Source organism: Apostichopus japonicus, chromosome 19 (assembly GCF_037975245.1).
Source record: "Apostichopus japonicus isolate 1M-3 chromosome 19, ASM3797524v1, whole genome shotgun sequence".
Lineage (NCBI taxonomy): Eukaryota > Metazoa > Echinodermata > Holothuroidea > Aspidochirotida > Stichopodidae > Apostichopus > Apostichopus japonicus.
The window spans coordinates 10,715,810-10,734,732 of NC_092579.1; the positions used below are offsets into that span (position 1 = coordinate 10,715,810).

Here is an 18,923-nt window from a genome sequence, read left to right on the forward strand (position 1 = left end):
CCCCACTCTTACGGAATAACTTTAAGAAAACAGGTGTATTGGACTATATAGGCTACAAAACATGTGCACTATTGTGTATCATTTCATCATGTAAAGGTTTATATAGAAGCACTCCTTCCTTCCGCAAATTGTTCTCATCTGTTATTGGTATATTTCGAATCAGCCTGCTGAACTTTGGTCCGGTAGGTATAGCTATTCAAACATCTTACATCACTGCTCATTTATTAGCCGTGCTACTGGGGTATTTTTCTTTATTATTCACTTTTCTTAAAGGATGAATACATCATTTACAAAAGGACAATGAGCAGCCTAGTAATGAGCAAATAAGAAACCAGAAAGTCAAAGATTTAGTGATTCCTTGCCCATAGGAGAAATTTTGTTAGGGCTTTGATTTCAACTTGAGAGATTTGGATATATCATGTTTGTAGGTTTCACAGTTTGGGCTGTATTGACCTTCACCAAAACAATAGGGTTCTTTAATTGATATGGATCATCGACGTACCAAGTACATATCAAAATCTTACTGCTTACTACAAAGATACAGGCCAGAGAGAACCTACAGGAACTCAGTAACTTACGCTAAATGCAGCTCGTATACCGGTTTCGTTGCGACACTTTTGTACGGATGCCTGATTCGGACGACGAAATGATATAGGCTTGCGCATCATCGTAGGGCAGAAACATGTATGTGATGACAGTATGGTCGATGATGGGTACCGTAGAATGGGTTTTCTGAAAACTACTTCTCTTGACCTCAAAGGAAGTTTGACACGCATGGAATTCCACAGCGATTTTGTTCTCACCAAAGGCAATCTACGTGCTTTGTTGGAAATTAACGCAATTTCACTTGTAGAGTAATTTTTTTACAAGTTTTCCAGACTTTCACCTCTGCTGACCTCAAATGACTGTTGACCCGTGTCCAATATAATAGGGATCTTCTACACAATATGGGCCATCTACATACTAAGTATGAAATCCTTCCAAGTTACCCCACCTATAAGATATTGTGTTTACAAGCAGTTTAAGTGGTTTTTAGTTTGACCTCTGGTGACCTCAAATGACCTTTGACCTCCACCGAAAACAATAATAGTCCTAATATGGGTTACCCACATGTAGAGTATGAGTTAAATACAAGCTTCAATTATTGAGATATCGTGTTTACAAGAAAGTGTTACATACAAACACGCACACACACACCCGCAAACCCACCCAATCACCATCGCATTGATTTCTTCAGCCTTTGGCAAGGAATCAAAAAGAGGCCTGTTTCTGGATATAATGCCCAGAGAACTACAGCAACTGTAATACAATGACTCAGACTTTTCTATTTTATTCTTTTTATTTCAAACCAAAAATATAGTATAAATGTAAAAATACACGAGGTACACAAAATATGAATATATAGGTTAAGAGAAAAGATGTGATAAAGAGCTTGAAATAAACTTAATTGAAATGTACTGTAAAAATCATTACAATCCCAGCTGCCTATACCACTCCACCCCCTCCGAAGACTTAATAATAGTAATAATGATGACAACAACGATTTTCCAATAATAATAATAATAATAATCATGATAACGATGATGATGACGATAATAATAGTAACAACAACAATAATAATAAGAATGATGATAATGACAATAATAATAATAGTAATTATAGTAACAACAACAATAATAATAATAACAATAAGAATGATGATGAATAATAATATTTAGGGCATTTATACATTAAGTAGTTGCCCATGGATTGATGTACCTGAAACTCTCGACCCGCCCACCCTCCCCACCTCACCCCTCCGATTTTCTTAGTGGATGTGTGCAAGTTATTATGGTTCACTATTCATTCAACAAATGCTGTAACATGCTTGGACCACATAAACACTGAATGCTCCAAACCACCGTACTTCAGATGTTGTCAGCAACTGTTTCCATCGTCGCGGCATTTCAAGAAACACACTTTGCATTGAATTGGTGCCTTCATGAATAAAATGTAGTAAAATAAACGAATAGTTAGGAAGCAATACAATATATTTTGTAGATATCAGGAAGTTAAAAAAAAATCAACAACTGTTCATAACTTCTGCAGATCATTTCTCATGTTTTTGCTTTGTCGTGGCTCCTGCTTCAAGGTGTCCTGGGTATTACAGGGTATTACACAAAGTCTTTGCCCACGAAACCATGAGTATGAAGCATTGAAATCAATGATTTTTTAATTATTTCTAGAAGTTTATACTCTTACTCATATGCTATGATGATGATATGATGGATGGCTAGTTCTCAATTAAAAAAGAACAAATTAAAACCATTAGATAAACACAGTCATTTCACATACTGAGAGGTGCCTTGTACTTACTGCATTGGTCAGGAGAGAAAACCCATAGGTTACCATTATGTTTAATGTTAAGTCTCTATTTTTCCATTTCTTCTTTGTTTTAAATGATTTGCTTGTAACCCTATCAAGAATATTGTTTCCCAGAAGACATACTGTGTTTATGCTTCTAATTGGCAACACCTCTCAGTTTTAGTCAGATACCCCCACCCCCTCAACCTCCACCCTAAAGTACTACAAAGTTCTGACTGACAGGTGGTGGTTCCCAGTGTCAGCCACTATAGAATAACAATACTTGTCCATACTTTTGGGGGTATTTTGGCACAGAGATAAGTCAAACTTTTGGCTTTAAAGGTAGTCAGTATAGGTCCCAAATTATAGCATGCTATAACTGCTAGAAGTTTTTAAAAAGTACTTTCCTGGAGGTCTTTACTATACAAACTGTTCTAAGAAATTGTTAAGGACACACAAGATGACTAAATGTCCCAGTTAGGAAATTTCCTCAAAGTTTGTAATAAAAAAAAAGTTTAATAATTTTGACCAAAGGTGACCATATTTGAATATCTAGCATATTTGGGGCCATTATAGCATACCTTTAAGAGGAACCCCACCTGGAATTAGTGATATACTTGAAACACTCTTAATGCATATCAGGTGCGTATCCAGGGGGGGGGCGTTGGGGGCGCGCGCCCCCCGGGTAAGAAAAAGAGGAGAGAAAAAAAAAGAGAAGAAAAAAGGAAAAAAGAGGGGAAAAAAGAGGAGGAGGAGAGGAAGGAAGGGAAAAGAAAAAGAAGAAAGAGAGAAAAAGGAGAAAAGGAGGGAGTAAAAGAAAAACGCGAAGACACCGGGGAGAGAAAGAGGAACAGTGACATCATTACAGCGCTGAAGGGTAGCCAGTGACGGATCAATGATTTCGTAAAAGTGTGACTCACCCTACCCCTTACACCGACAACTCCATTTTTTGACGTTTCCATTTTCCTCTCTCACTAATGATCTATATATGTACTATATATGGTCTATCATAACGCGTGTGTAGAATTGTGCTATGAAACCAACTGTGGCTGGTCTCGAACTCGACCGTGTCGTCGGGGAACATGTCGCATTTTGGGATGGGGGCGACCGCCCGCCCCCCCCCCATTCAGCATTTTTTTTAAATGATATCGCTAAGTAATTTCAAAATAGAAAGTGCTTAGAGGCAACTTACAAGGCCTGGGAAGTGTCATTTCCAGCGATCTGGGAGACATTTTCGGCCAAAATTTGCTTGTACGCTTCGCGCTAACAAATGGTCCTGGGTAGTGCCATTTCCAGCGATCTGGGAGGCATTTTCGGCCAAATTTTTCTTGTACGCTTCGCGCCAACCTATGGTGGCGCTACGCTTAGATAATTTGCCTACAGGCTTCGCCCCTCCCTTGGCAAATTCCTCGCTACGCGCCTGTTCGAATTTGTAACGCAAACAGCAGATATCACATCATATGAGTGAGCATGAAAATGGCGTTCCAGGATGAAAAGCCTCAAAACTGTCCGACTTAGTAAGTAGTAGTAAGTTGAGTCTCGTCTATTCGACATGCTCAGTGATTAACCTCCGCCACGTTTTACGATCTTGCGCAAGGTTTATTGCTTCCTCGAAACTGTTAATATTAATGTCCTTGAATTGCGACTTTATTTTTCCAAGCAAGGTAGTCACGGGCCTTCCAACTGGTTTAGCAGTATGTCTCAGTGCTTCTCTGTCCGACTTGCCTGAAAAAATAACCAAAAATTTTCGCGCGAAGCGCGCGTTCATGTCAATATCATATAAGCAAGCATCGGTTATTACATCGCATGCCATCATGTACCGTACGGTCCGTTCAAATTGCGCAGTATTTCTCGGGATGCTAATGTAAACAACGACATGTCTCATGTAGATGTATAAAAAGCATGGAGGTCCAATTATGTCAAAACTCTCTTTTACATTAGTAATGGCGAATTAGGGGCTGCACCCCCGCCGCGCAGTGGCGGAGCGTCCATACGGTCGGGGGAGGGGTGGATGCCCCCCCCCCCTGACGGACTCAAATGGACTGCTGGCGCCTTTTTCAGCTCTTTACCACTTTTTACTTATTCTAGATTATTAACTTTTTTATTGCGCTCTCATCTACTTATTGACATTTCTCACATTTTGTTGGTGTCATTTGGCGATGACACCTTATTCTTCGTTTATCTGCAAATTAGCCAGGCCCGGAAAGGGTCATTTCCGGCGATCTAGGGAGTATCTTTATTCAAAAATTTTCTGTACGCTACGCGCCAACCAGTGGTGGCGCTCCGCTTAGATAGTGTCGAAAGCGCTCCTACAGACCATTCTCGCCACTCCTGACCAATACCCCTAGCTCCGCCACTGCCGCCGCGCCTCCTACGCCTATGTGTGTAGTGTTCGGTTGAAGGAAATATCTGCTATTTTTTTCATTTCCTTCAACCAAGTTTTATAATAGCCGTTATAACAGGTTTTAATGTTGTACACCAATAAATTAACTGTGTCTGAATTTTCCAAAATTTCTGACCAACATTCTGCATCACACTTCCCTCTACTCGTGCAATTTTGACCGGTCTGTTAGGGGTTCAAGGAAGTTTTTCTATATTGGTTGTCCATAGATGAAATTTTGTACAACATTATGGGTATGTTTTCAAGTGAGTTTATTCACGAGAAATGTGAATTTTCAAATTCTGAACAAATATGGGGCTTAAAACCTTGAAAAGTGGGGCTGACGGGTATTGTGGGCCGCGACGTAGAATCACCTAGAAAAGCAAAGACCCACAGGAGATGCCATCAGGTCGAACATGATGTGTGCCGGGTTGACAAACTTCAAAAAGGTTATGGATGGAAAAAAAAACTATTAGGAAATACCTGGTTCTCAGGCAAAAAGTGTACATCTGGTTGGTCATTTCAAGCCCGAGAAGTGCCGTTTCCGGTGATCTAGGGGGGTTTCAAAACAAGAAATTTTCTTGTACGCTGCGCGCCAACCGATGGTGGCGCTCCGCTTAGATAGTAATTCGCGCCCCCCGGGTTTGAAAATCCTGGATACGCGCCTGCATATCTACTTTCTTTACCCGGCCTCTGTATTGCATAAACATTTTACTCATTAACTTTTTCCTTGCAAGAATATAAAGAAATTCCAAGAGACCTTTACATAGCCACAGGAACAGTGATACCAATTTATGTGTTCATTATGCTGTCCCCAATTCCCACCCCACTCACTTCCTCACATATTGTCATTTTGTTATATATTATCAAGAGATAATTGCTATTGCAGTTGAAGTCTCCTTTTTACTGGACACTGCCTTGATATACCATTCTATATGAGATCAACCTCACCTTCTACTTTTACAGACACACTCACTATGCACAACATTAACTATACAGTATGTGGATATGAATCCAATTATTCATAAAGTACCTGCACTTTTTGAGGTAATGTTCCTCCATAGGCTTATGTATGCTGTGTCCACCACTTTCCATTTACCAGTTTCAGTATTAAACACTTCTGGGGTGGTACAGTGCCTTAAAATGGACAAAAATTAGACAGATAGTGGGCAGGGTCAAGGGAAATGTAACAATTGGGTTGAAATTGGAAATGTACAGAACATGGTCAAATGTGGTATGGCTAGATAGGTAAAGAGTTATATTTTACCACTGTGCTTGCAGAACAAAAATATACTAATTTAATAACAAGTTATAGACATATATAACACATGCCAATTTGCACTTGTGTTATGCCAAAAATTATTGAATTTTGGGGATATTTTTAAAACCAAATTTTTCCTAGTACAAAGACGACTTAGAAAGATTACTTACACAGCCTAGTAGTACTGGTCAATATTATGCATATCACAGGCAAAATTCCCCTTCAATGTCTATAAATTGTCAATTAGCAGTAATTGCTAATTACCTGATTTGTCCCTCCGTTACCTGTCCCTCCGTTACCAAAAAAATACATTTTTTTTAATTTCTCAGTCATTAAATGCTGGAAAAATTTCATAATTTGTATAAAACACTTTCATAGGGTTAACCACTAAAGAAATGTTAAACCAAGGAGTTAGCTACTTTTATGCTAAAATAAAGAACAAGTGAAGTAGTGTCCCTCCGTTACCAGTAACGGAGGGACAATTGTTTAATGCAAGATTGTGCACAGATTCCTGCCAGTGGGAGTTTACTTGCTAAGTAGTTGTGTTCTTAAAATGGAATTCTTGACTTCCTGTCTATGTGAGGAGACCAACAGCTTGACTAGCATTAATAAATTCCTCAGAATGTGAAGTCATGGAAGTCAAAGGAAAGCTACATTTGAGTTAGAAAAAAAACACACCACAAACACTGGCTGGAAGGTACAGAATGGAAGTTTTCATTCATACACTGCTGATGCCAACCAGTTCAAAACTGTGAGCAATATTTCAGCTGTGAGAATCAAGGACATTTTCTTTCATTTGCAAGAGCTTCCAAAGCCACTTTCCTTCAGCAAGAGCAAACTCAAAATTTGTTGATCAGGATTAAAATAATAGAAAAGTTTGCAGACATGTTCAAAGCATACAGTAGTCGTGATTGGAATATTGTTTTTTATTTTTATGATATTGTTATTTTGTTTTGAGTTTATAAATAATCGCAGGAAGTTAATTCAGCTATAGTTTCTAATCCACAAATATTACATTCAGGCATACTGAACCTTTCTGCAGTATAGTAGCTACTGTAACTGTATCATGTTATGTCTCAAAATGTTTTTGTTTTATTATTGTTATTAGTTGTTAAATTGTTATACTACCACTGCATTATTACAGTATGGTTTTTTCATTAAAGTTAGAAGTTACCTCAGCATTTCACTTTTAAGCCCAGTATCAATTACTGCACCAAGTGGTTTCTGCAAAGTACTAGTAGTATTTGGAAGACAAAATGTGACTGGCATACTACTGTAATGAAATTTCCTTTCTGCACATGGTACAGTACAGTACCTGTGAACTGTCTACTTTAAATATGTGATTAACTGACTTGTTTTGAAGTGCACTAGCCACCAGCCCACCCCCCCCCCCCAACAGTTGCTAATAATGCAGTTAGAGAGTGCTAAATGATGAAGAGTGGTCTGTTTAAACTTGTTCTTTTATTCAATTTCTTACTATTTTTTCTTACATTTTTATTAACCACTAAAATTGCTATTGTTTTGGTGAACATAGCTGTTGGTTTAATGTTCTTATCCTTGTTTCCCTAAGTAAAATAACTTTTAGTCCATCAGCAATAAAAATATTGAATCTAAGCAGCAAAACAGGCAAAAGGCTACACTAAACAACGTTGAACATTTTGTGTCCCTCCGTTACCATCGGAATTGTCCCTCCGTTACTGTACGAAATCAGCTGTAGATTTGACAATTGATGCCTGTTCATCTAATTTTTCCTTGGTGTATGTGAAGCAATGTACCAGCCAACACCTGATATAAGTTACATGGTCAGTGCAACTTAAGAACAGTGGATTTGACATCTTCCAAAAAAAGTGTGAAAACACGTGTTCATTTTGTGTCCCTCCGTTACCATGATGTTTATCATGCCATATTTTCCCTACAGTAACAGCTACAAGAATTAAGTTTATGGGTATGAAGCAAGTAACTACCTGTCTAGATAACCACAAAAGAAATTGCAACATACTCCCTCAAACTAATGCAAAGAGAGACAAAATGTGTAAGGAAAACAGTCAAATGTCCCTCCGTTACCGCTTGACCCTGCCCTAATATGTGAATCAGTGACTAATGCATGTCCTTAATGGAAAACTGGGGAACACAGAATAGCAAATAATAAGTGGGAGAAATTTGGAGAACATTATACAAGATGAATATTGTTCATGATAACTTTATCTGGGGTGGTGAGTTGCAAAGTTAAGCACAAATGGATTACAAGTGAAAATATGGGTTTATTTCCATGCAGTCATCTAATGGTGCTTATGAACACATTGGCTTGACGAGAGGTGCTCAAAAACATCCATTGTTAGCTCAGCCATGACAACATGCTGTAATATTTGCATAGTTCAACAATTTGCACAACTTCATAGTTTCTGATGAGAGATGTATGCCTATGTGTGTAATAAAAATTTCTTTTGTTTAAACATATGGGCCTACAGAGCATCCCGGTGGGAAACTGCAGGTCCACTAACTACAGATATTTCCATACACATGGCTAACCAGTTTGCTGAGAGCTGTTGGGTCATTCCATGTCAAATCAACCAGTGGTCCCCAGGTGACCCTCTCAGATTTAGATGAAACTTCATCAGAATGATTGAGTATGTCCCAAATGAAGACATACAAAAAATTAAAATCATACTCCATGTCGTTTTCGAGATATGGCCCGTTGAAATTTGGTCGTTGCGGCCATTTTGCTCGTTTGCCATTCGCAAAAAGTGACTTTTGTGATATTTTCCGACTTTGAAAGCTCATAATTCAGCCTTCGTACCAGGTAGATAGCTCAAATTTGGTATTCTATCTTACTTCTTGCCAAAATTTATGAATCTGCACTCAATTTAACTGTATCTCCTTTATTTTTCTGGTTATGATCACCCAAAGTAGGCACTTTATTCTGTCAAAAATGTTTTTTGTGATTTTTAAGGTCACCCTGTGCCCACATGAGAGGTCACATGAATCGTATATTCCTTGGGTATTATCTATGGTTGCATGTCTATACCCATAAGCAATTATAAGCCCACCAATGCATTAATTAAGAAATGGCATGGGGCCAAAGTTGGCTCCAGCCAGAAAAAGGTCAAAAAGACCCCGCCCTTCTTGACCCCGGTTGACCCCGCGATCAATTGAAACATTGATTGAAATTTACACCAGTTAAATATATATATTATATCTACTTGTACATCAAATTTTAGCTTTGGCACTCAACTCCTTCATGGTATGGTGGCAATTTCAATATTAGACGTTTTTCGCACATTTTTTAATCTCAAGCTTATATATTTGTCATGTAATCATAGTATAATAATGAGTGATATGATCATTGTATCCTTGTTTCAGTCAGCTGAATCAAAATGTAACATAACAAATTGTTTTAGGTCAAATTAATGACATTTAATCACATCATTAACGATTCACGCACATTTAAATTACTGGTTCTGTCACAACTCTCAATGCTTCAATGTCCATACAGTTTTCTTACCACACATGGATGTCCATATACAAGTAAAACAAGTTTAGCACACTTTAATTTCTTTTACTTGATGAATGCTTGCAGTGTGACTTTATATACAAGTTAGCACACTTTAATTTGTTTACTTGATGAATGCTTGCAGTTTGGTTGGAATGGTTTTTTAAGTATTCATGAGGAAGAGTGTACTGGCTGCTTCCATGTCCCTGTAACTCTGGAGCACTGATGACACAAATAATAGCTCAGAATGGTATCCAACAATTATTGTGGGTGTTTTGTGGCCAAGGAAGTGCATTGGAGTTCTTGGTTTGTTTCATTAACTTCACAAAGACATAATTTTCTTCCTCTGAAATTTCCACTTTAACCAATGTACCACTCATTGTCGTACATTCCAGCCATGTAACGCTTGGTTGGTACTCTTTCGTGTCAGCCTGAGGTTGAATACTAGCAGAAATGGATTCTCTCTCCTCTGCATGGTCTCTAATGGGCACAATTTTGCAGTGGTTGGTCATTGGAGAGTCGCAGCTTCTCAATCTTTCCAACATCAATGGGTATAAAAATGTGATGAGATCGTATTCCTGCTATAGTTTATGATGGTGTCTGCACGTGACACACTGGTAGTATTGTTCTAGAATGTAGTGTCTACATGTGACACACAGGTGATATTGTTCAAAAGGTTTATACAAATGAGTTACCAGTGTTTGTATAGCATGAGGGGGGAAAAGGGGACTGGGTTAGGTTAAAGCAGCATTTTGCGTTCTTTTCTATGGTTTTTTTCAACCTCACTGATTCCTCGATGCCATAACAACATACATAACTAGCTTATCTATTCAAATCTTATTTCAAATGGTGGCATAAAAGTCGAAAAATTATCAACTTTTAACTTTGTATTTCTCGAAGATATTTTCCGTTGGGATCCCAATAAACCTCACCCATAATAGGAATATTTAAAAGCGACGCACATCATTGATCGATATGTAATACAACACCATGCTTGATTTGTGTAGATTGTCTATGGCAGTTGAACCAGGGAGTTGTTAGAGTACCAGCTTGCTGGTTGTAACAAGTTACCCACTCGACGTTTTTGAAGCTATATTTAGCGACGGCTCAAACTAAACCTGCATCTCTGATTGGTTGAGTTCAAACTAGTGGGTTGGGGGAACTGTATAGATGCGATTAATATGAAATGTGTAATTTGTCGGAGGACACTTTTCACATTATCTACAAATGTCCTTAACTACTCGCCAATTAACGCTTTTGACAGGAAAAAATGGGCTAATATCTTAGTTTGCTGTTTTGTGATTGATATATGTAAAAAACTTGATGGACTTGTCAAAAAAATGGAAAACGGTGACCAAATGCAAAATGCTGCTTTAAAGCCAGAGAGCAGTAAGACAGACACGAGTCTAAAAAGAAAAGTCCAGGTCAAAATTTCTTTATGATATACTGTATCTTAAAAATGAACATAATCTAAGCATTCTGGTGAAATTTGCATTCAATTCCTACAGTATGTTCCATTTTTGAGATATTGACAGTTGAAGTTATCTGATATTCTACCAAAGTGAACTTGAAGCAAACAGGTGTGATGTCACAGTTGCACACTGAAAAATAATGTTTTCTTTTTTCTGTATTTTTCAGTCTATTGATTTGACCATAATTGGATAGGAATACTAGTTTGTCTAAAGGGGATGTGAAGATTATAAAATACCACCTATGGTACATTAACATTATGGATGCATCCAATTGTGGAGTATAAAATTAGACATAAATTTTACAGAAAAAAATAGCTTTAGTTATCATAGTGCAACAATGACGTCAAATCCGTTTGCTCCAAGTTCACTTTTAGTACCAAAAGGTGGCAACTTTAACTGTCAATATCTCAAAAAAGGTACATAGGAAGTGAATGCAAATTTCATCAGAATGCTTGGATTATGTTCCTCTTTTAAACATCACAAAGAAATTTTGACCTGGACTATTCTTTTAAGTACTGGCAGATTTAAATTGTATTGTGTGGTTTAATCCATGTTTCTCTACAAAAACTCTACAACAGTACTGTATACTACTGTACTGTATATAAGGCTCCAAATTGTGTCGTGTGTTATGGGAGATTTTGAGGCACTACAGGTATGAGGGACCAGCCTATTGGAGGGTTAACTGAAGTGATCATTGCAGTGGAACACATGCATAATCAACCCATTTCTAAAAACAATAATAAAAACAATCTATTTTCTAACTGCAAAAAATACATTACACAAGCTTCAAACTTGAAATACACTGTATGATATTAACTTAGTGTACGCAGTTGTTAAAAAATGTGCGAAAAACGTCTAATATTCAAATTGCCACCATACCATGAAGGAGTTGAGTGCCAAAGCTAAAATTTGATGTACAAGTAGATATTATTAATATATTTAACTAGTGTAAATTTCAATCAATGTTTCAATTGATCGCGGGGTCAACCGGGGTCAAGAAGGGCGGGGTCTTTTTGACCTTTTTCTGGCTGGAGCCAACTTTGGCCCCATGCCATTTCTTAATTAATGCATTGGTGGGCTTATAATTGCTTATGGGTATAGACATGCAACCATAGATAATACCCAAGGAATATAGGATTCATGTGACCTCTCATGTGGATACAGGGTGACCTTAAAAATCACAAAAAACATTTTTGACAGAGTAAAGTGCCTACTTTGGGTGATCATAACCAGAAAAATAAAGGAGATACAGTTAAATTGAGTGCAGATACATAAATTTTGGCAAAAAGTAAGATAGAATACCAATTTTGAGCTCTCTACCTGGTACGAAGGCTGAATTATGAGCTTTCAAAGTCGGAAAATATCACAAAAGTCACTTTTGCGAATGGCAAACGAGCAAAATGGCCGCAACGACCAAATTTCAACGGGCCATATCTCGAAAACGACATGGGGTATGATTTTAATTTTTTGTATGTGTTCATTTGGGACATACTCAATCATTCTGATGAAATTTCATCTAATTCTGAGGGGGTCACCTGGGAACTTTTCAGAAAATTGGTTGATTTGAGGCGGAATGACCCTGTTCTTCTCTATATATAAATATATATATTAGTTATCCGTTCCAGTAGTTCCAAGATATGAGATGGCACCATCCAAACATGTTTCCTTTTAAAAGTTTTTGTTGTTTAAACTGAAGTTAGCTGCCGAGCTAACAACTCATTTTGAGTCTTTCATTGGAACACCAGTGGATGGTCTATAGTGAAGTCATGATTACATTAAAATTACCCCTACCATTCACATTTGCTGTGTAGAGTGATGGGCAATAGAAAGCGAGATTATCACAGAGAAAATTCCTATGTACAGTAGACAATGTGAGGAAATTCAACGAGAGCTTTGCCACTGAAAACTCCTGTAATTCCTTTTGTTACAAGTCTCATGATGGTGCCGAATACTTGACCTTCTCTTTGGAAACTGTTTGGCTGTATGATATCTGTTGATGGAATTGAACCACCTGCTGAATGAATTCTGCATCACCAGAACAGATTATATAATGGCCTAACAAGTTCCAAAAAGAAAGAAATCAATTTGGTCTATGTTTCTAGCACCTGGAATTTAAAAACTGAAGTCCAATTTTGGAGTTGAATGTCAAATCATCCCTCAATACAATTGCCACACATGGGGAATGAAACTTTGGAGAACCATCAGCAGGGGGATGAATGTATGAATATGATGAATCAGTCATGGATGTGGAGTAAATCTTCACTATATGGAGAATACATTGCATCCCACACAGCCCACAGATTTTGAGAAGACTTCATCAGGGAAAGAATAATCTTGTGCAACCTGTAAAAATGTTTTTTGCCGACAATATTATTAAAGGCCAATCACAATTTACAACAAATATCATAACATGTACAGGCCTATTGAAGTTCAATGAGTTTACTCAGTTGGAGACCAAATGTGCATTTCAATATCTCAAACAGACCATTGTTTGTCTTCAAATCTACCATAGGCCTATTTCTGAAATATCATGGGGGAATAGGAATAATTAATATCCTCTTGTTTGAACAAAATTAGGACTGGAGAAGAAACATTATACAAAGTGGCTATTCTTACGACTAGTCGTAACAATAATTCCCTTTCAAGCATGCGCAGTTGCTTTAACGCAGCTTTTTTACGACTAGGAGTACTATTTTTACGACTAGGAGTAACAATATTTCCCAGTTAGGGGTTGGGTTAGGGTTAGGTTAGGGGTAAGGGTTACCGCTACTACATGCGAAGTTGCTTTATTTAATTCATATGCATGAATTCGCCAATGTCGTAAGAATAGTTAATAAATCATTGTTACGACTAGTTGTAAGAATAGCCACGGCCAACAATATAAAGCTAGACCAACCTGTCTGGAAGATCCACACGAATCTTCAACACGTCCCTCATCATGAATTTCGTTTTCAGATAATTAGGTGCAGATGCTATATGAGCTGTAAACGTTAACATAAACTTAAGTGCTAGGCCTTTGCCTATTTAATTATTAGGGCCTAGCCTACTCCAGTCTCACTCTGTGTGTAACTTGAAGTCATATGGACGACTTGTCAAGTAACGCAATAACATTATTCTGTGCAAATCCGACCACTTTTACTTGGCAGTCCTCAACACAGTCACCGGGCACACATGCATTGCGTTCATATCAAAAATAGGAACTGAAGGCTTCACTTGTTTGGTTGATAAAGTGACTGTAAGTATGGGCCTTGGCTATTACTAACCTAATTCCATGTACACCACTGAAACCGGGGTCGGCATAAGGGCGCAGACATGTTGTTTATCCAGGAAATGCGTGCGATTGGCTGAAACCCTAAATCTTCTCTGAGATCTATTTTGATTGGTGCTAACATTCTGTGACAACGTCGTAGTGATTCTTGAATACAAAATATAAGAGAGTCACTAGGTGCGGTTTTCTTAAGAATTACTGTCACGTGAGGACTGAGATCGCTGTTATTGATCAATAGTTCCGCTGCAGTGTGTGGTTAATATTACCATCGGCCTGGTTTTCAAGTTAAGCCGGATACTTGTGGTTTACAAGTAGAGCAACTAATACGGTTTTTTTCTGCAGTGCAACATTAAATGTTTGAGCATTGCGCATAATCTCAATTTCGTAAGTTCTTAATCTATTACGATTGTCAAAGTATTTGTCATTTCTTCATGTTTACAATTAGGCTGGGTTGGTTCACATTTATCGGATGTCTGCTCGAGTGTGTCGATTGTGTAGTTTACTTTCAATGTGCAAATATGTGCCTGTTATCGCGCTAGGCTAGCCTAGAACGTTGAACGCCCTTGTACGGAAAACTATTCCATACTAATCATCACACCGCTACAAGGTGATACATCTATTCACTGTTTGCACGTTAGTGCTAGTAGTTGTAGCAGTAGATCCATCGGATTTTTTAGCTCCGTGGGACACCCGGAGGGCTAAACAAAACCTATATGGAAAGATTCGTAATGTTTTACTCAACAATAATATCCTAGTTAAACAGAAAAAAAAATGGAACGCAAGGAAGTTATAAAGCATTGTTTGCCGAACTGATTTATTTTCGTCGGAAGAACCAACCATTATTTGGAGATACGATATGAACCAAACCATTGTCTGGAGGTACGGTATATATGCTGCTCTTTTTTCTTTCTTTTTTCTTTAATCTGTTAACGCTTATTTTTTTTAGTTCAAATGCTATTTTACTTAATAATTGTATTTGAAGTGACTTGTAGTTTATTCAGTCATTTAAGTACGGTTTTATTCTTATGAATATTTGTTTTATAATGGTACCCCCTGACAAATGGTGTAGTCGAGCAGCATTAGGCTCTGTTCCAGGGAGAATTCCGTGGTTGCACTGAACTAAACATTTCCCCACATTTCCCATTTCTACATTCACTTATAGCGTGTAGTAATAACGTTAGGCCATATGAGACAAAGCTTGCCCCTAGAGCTGTATTAATAAGTAAGATTATGTAGAAAGCCTGCCTTCATTCAAGAGAATAAGGTTGAACGTTAGCATATTAGCACTATTTCGTAGGCCTGAAGTACCAGTACCTTCTTATGCCGTTAGTTCCCATGTCCGAACCGACCAATCTTTCACGAAGTCACTAACACTGTTCTCGAACTGCTACAGAGAAATATCAGTATAGTACCACCCTGGAACACATCACATGACCCTCCATACATGGTACGCGTGCACCCAATTGACATGAATCCTCCAGATTCATTTACCTCGTTGTGTGATGTGTTCCAGGGTGGTACCAAACTGATATTTCTCTGTAGCAGTTCGAGAATAGTGTTAGTGACTTCGTAAAAGATTTGCACCAAGACGGATCGGACATGGGAACTAACGGCATAAGGAGGTACTGGTACTTCAGGCCTACGAAATAGTGCTAATATGCTAACGTTCAACCTTATTCTCTTGAATGAAGGCAGGCCTTCTACATAATAGATCTTACTTATTAATACAGCTCCAGGGGCAAGCTTTTTCTCATATGGCCTAACGTTATTACTACTTGCTCTAAGTGAATGAAGAAATGGGAAATGTGGGGAAATGTTTAGTTCAGTGCAACCACGGAATTCTCCATGGAACAGAGCCTAACGCTGCTCGACGGGAATACAGCTATCACGTTAGGCTACAGGCACGGTTATTGCTAGGTAACGGGTGTCGTCTGCTGCTCTAAGCACGCAAACTCATTTACATAGTAGTTGGGTGAAATCATCATGCGTAATAGGGAGAGTAGTATATTAGTACCACCCTGGAACACATCACATGACCCTCCATACATGGTACGCGCGTACGTGCGTATTTACTGTGTGATAGTTTCTCCAGATTCATTTACCTCGTTGATACAGTTTTGTTGTAAACATAAGTAAACCTTTTTATATATTTCGACCCTTTTTGGTCGTTACATAGCTCCCAACTCTTGAGAAGGAATCCAGGTGATGCCTATACATGTAAAATGGTGGCACTTAGAAAGGCTTTTGTCACTCAAAAATTTTCTGAGAAATATGCATTTTTTGTGTGTAACATCAATAAATTGAATAGTATACAAATAATGAATGGTTATGAGTGCAATAGTGCAAATATTTCATGAGTTGAAAGATGGAACAAATTACATCTTTCAACGAATGAAACCATTCATTATTTGTTTTATACAGCACCTTCAAATTTGGATAAAATTGGATGTAAAATGCTCTCATGCAACAGATTGTTTTGAACAGACAGGTTTCTCTGCTCTCTTACCATTGAAAAAAGTGCTATCAAAAAAGTATAACGCATGGTTCTATTTCATAGCGTGCAATAGAGCGGATTTTGCATGCAATCGACGAGCAATTGACCAATCAAATGGCCGGAATATAATTAGGTGTTGTTGTATAATAGGTGATAATTCATTCTTTCCCGTGGCATGAAAATGTTCGCTGCTCGCCCCAATGAAAAGAAATATAGGCTAATTTGAGATTCAAATGATGCTGTAAAGGAGGTTTTATACTCTATTATGCTTAATGCTAAAGAAATGATAGTTGCTAAATCAAAATTTGATGCAATTTTTAGCTCATACCAGCATGCTGGTGTGAGCTATTAATTGTTACAGTGCGGCGTCTATCACTCTATCCGTCAACAATTGGTAAAACCGCTCCCACTCGCACAGTGTTTGATGGAATTTCATGAAACTTGGACACAAGGACCATTGGGTATAGGGCCATCAGAGATGGTCCAAAATTTGGGGTCAAAGGTCACCTGTGGGCCGTAATGGGCCATTTTGTGGAAATACGCAAAATGCTTCTTCTCCTACAGATTCCATGGTACAATGTTGAGGGTTTGTCACGATAGTACTATGGTAGTTTTACCTTCAGGGTGTTCAGGAATTTGAGATCAAAGATCAACTAGGGGTCTTTTGTGGCCCGGGCCGCGGCCGTATATTTTCAAATTGCTCCTGTTCGTACAGTGTATGGCCAATTATAAAGAAACTTGGTCACAACGTTCCTCGGGATGAGAGTTACGAGGGGTGTTCGGAAAATTGAGGTCAAATGTCATTTAGGGGGTCATCGGAGGTCATTCTTTGTAATATTTTCAAATATCTCAATCTCCTCAAGATTTTGATGGATCATATTCAAAGTTGAACTGATGATTGTTGGATTGTGTATGAATAAAGTGATGCCTAAAAAATTTTGGTCAAAAGTTAATTAATTACAATTAATCCCCATTGTTTAAAAAAATCTGAGCCTTCACTTTTTGCCAAAGCTCCTTTAATTTGTCTCCCAGTATCTGCAGTGTTTGTTTACATTTGTGGTTAAGCTCTGCAGAGGCTGTTAGTGGAATTAAAGCAGGACTGGGAGTTGTTATTAACTGTTGAACTGTAAGCATGAGAGCCCTATAGCCAATCAGCACTTGCCGATTCTTAGAAGTCTTTGAGCCTGAGGTATGTAGGCAGCTTGTGAAGTTATGTCTTGTAGGGAGTGCTTGTGAAGTTATATCTGCTAAGGTAGAGGGGAGAAAGTTTAATAGGGTAGGTCAGTGGTATTGTTTGAGAGAGTGGGTAAAATAGGATTTAAAGGGGAAAATAGGAATTATAGCCAGTTGTGTGGCCAGGATTCTGCTAACGGAGGGGGGGGGGGGTATCCCTCATGGGCCCAAAATTGGTTTTGTGGGCCCTACAGTTTTCAGCTCGAAAAGGTATGAGCTTCTGCACCATTGGTGCTCTAGTTTTTATGTATACTTGACAATTACAATTTGGGGTTTTTGGACGCTTCCGTGGGTCAGCGGGTTCGGGTGATAGAATGCGGGTCCAACCCGCGAAATGCGAGTCAGTTGGGAGCTCTGCGTTATATTGGTCATTATGCTCGTAAACTAAGATCATTGACTCGTCATCAGTGCAGTGGTTTTATTTTTGTTAACGTTAACATTAAAGGATTAGTTCAGGTGTCATACATGTTTATCTTATATGAATGAAGACAATAAAAGAAACACAATGATGAAGAAACTGTTCAATATCTTATTCCGTTATGGAGATATTCAAGTTTAAAGTTCCATCTGATTGTGTAGAAACTGCTGAAATCAGACTAGCTGTGATGTCACATCCTCACATTTCTGAAAAGTCTTTGTTATTTTATTAAAATGTTTTGTGAGATTTTATGACTTATAACCAAAAGATATGTCATGTGGATCTCATATTTGTCAAGGGAAGTATCACAGATTTAACATCTGAAGAATTTTTTATCATAATTTTTTAGATTTGTGAAAAAATGTAATTAATTTTGATTGAAATATATTCACACATGTATGTTAAGAAAGTGAGGATGTGACATCACACCCTCACAGTTAGTCTTTCTACACCAGTCATTTTCAAAGAAATTTTTATATCTTCAAAGCGTGATATCTCCTAAACAGAGCATGCTATCATGGTACAGTAGTTTCTTCACTATTGCCCTTTTGAGCTCTTTCATAC

The 18,923-nt window shown here is 38.0% G+C and overlaps 1 protein-coding gene and 2 long non-coding RNA genes across 4 annotated transcripts in view; 1 reads left to right on the forward strand and 2 right to left on the reverse strand.

The window, feature by feature from the left end:
* Window positions 1–18,923, reverse strand: part of LOC139959674 (uncharacterized) — a 254,502-nt gene that overhangs the window by 12,044 nt on the left and 223,535 nt on the right. The gene's annotated exons all lie outside the window — the stretch shown is intronic.
* Window positions 1,848–14,201, reverse strand: LOC139960475 (uncharacterized). The gene is made up of 3 exons (XR_011790530.1): window positions 13,843–14,201; window positions 5,757–5,860; window positions 1,848–1,977 (listed from the first exon to the last, which is right to left on the reverse strand). It is a non-coding gene; the product is annotated as an uncharacterized lncRNA (long non-coding RNA).
* Window positions 14,374–18,923, forward strand: part of LOC139959658 (uncharacterized) — a 40,980-nt gene continuing 36,430 nt past the window's right edge. The window contains exon 1 of one of the 2 annotated variants that reach the window (XM_071957456.1): window positions 14,374–14,598. The gene's annotated coding sequence lies outside the window, so the exon portion shown is untranslated. The remainder of the gene's footprint in view (window positions 14,599–18,923) is intronic. The other variant, XM_071957455.1, reaches the window with a different exon arrangement.